The following is a 1,501-nucleotide window of genomic DNA, read 5'->3' as shown; positions in this document are numbered from 1 at the left end:
ATACAGCGATTTGCAAATATCTCCTAGACCGTGCAGGTCTGGAAGATATTTCAAGCACCTACAGGTAAGCCTTAATCTAAGCTTACCTGTAGGTTAATGTGGTTGTAAAGGGTTTACAACCGCTTTAACCACTTCCCGACCGCCGCATGTAAATGTACGTCCACAGAATGGCACGTACAGGCAAATGGGCGTACATGTACGTCCTTGCCTTCTAGCGGGTGGGGGGGTCCGATCGGGACCCCCCCCCCCCCCCGCTACATGCGGCGGTCGGATTCCCGCGGGGAGCGATCCGGGACGACAGCGCGGCTATTCGTTTATAGCCGCTCCGTCGCGATCGCTCCCCGGAGCTGAAGAACGGGGAGAGCCGTATGTAAACACGGCTTCCCCGTGCTTCACTATGGCGCTGCATCGATCGAGTGATCCCTTATATAGGGAGACTCGATCGATGACGTCAGTCCTACAGCCACACCCCCCTACAGTTGTAAACACACACTAAGTGAACACTAACTCCTACAGCGCCCCCTGTGGTTAACTCCCAAACTGCAACTGCCATTTTCACAATAAACAATGCAATTTAAATGCATATTTTGCTGTGAAAATGACAATGGTCCCAAAAATGTGTCAAAATTGTCCGAAGTGTCCGCCATAATGTCGCAGTCACGAAAAAAATCGATGATCGCCGCCATTAGTAGTAAAAAAAAAAATAATTAATAAAAATGCAATAAAACTATCCCCTATTTTGTAAACGCTATAAATTTTGCGCAAACCAATCGATAAACGCCTATTGCGATTTTTTTTTTACCAAAAATAGGTAGAAGAATACGTATCGGCCTAAACTGAGGAAATTTTTTTTTTTATATATATATATGTTTTTGGGGGATATTTATTATAGCAAAAAGTAAAAAATATTGAATTTTTTTCCAAATTGTTGCTCTTTTTTTGTTTATAGCGCAAAAAATAAAAACCGCAGAGGTGATCAAATACCACCAAAAGAAAGCTCTATTTGTGGGGAAAAAAGGACGCCAATTTTGTTTGGGAGCCACGTCGCACGACCGCGCAATTGTCTGTTAAAGCGACGCAGTGCCGAATCGCAAAACCTGGCCTGGGCATTTAGCTGCCTAAAGGTCCGGGGCTTAAGTGGTTAAAGTGGAACTAAACTCATTGATTTAACAGCTTCCCAAAACAGTTACATTCAAGATATGTTGTAAATAAGAACTGTCAAAGTGGCTTGCGCTGTCAATCGAATAGTCAAGCCATCAAAAGCTGGTGTTATAACTGATCACTGGTGATCATAACTGGTGTGCATAGTATATAATAGCCAAGAGCACTTCCTATAAAATATAGCATTCATCTTCTTGCCCAGTGATATATAGCATCTCTATGACATCCCCTGGAGCCTTTGCTGATTCACTTTAACTGAGCAACCAAGGCAGCGCTCCCAGCAGCAGTCTGTACCACCCAGTGGGCAGCACAGAGCAGCACGTCTAAAGGTATGCCGGGG

Source organism: Rana temporaria, chromosome 5 (assembly GCF_905171775.1).
Source record: "Rana temporaria chromosome 5, aRanTem1.1, whole genome shotgun sequence".
Taxonomy (NCBI): domain Eukaryota; kingdom Metazoa; phylum Chordata; class Amphibia; order Anura; family Ranidae; genus Rana; species Rana temporaria.
This window is presented reverse-complemented; position numbering follows the sequence as displayed.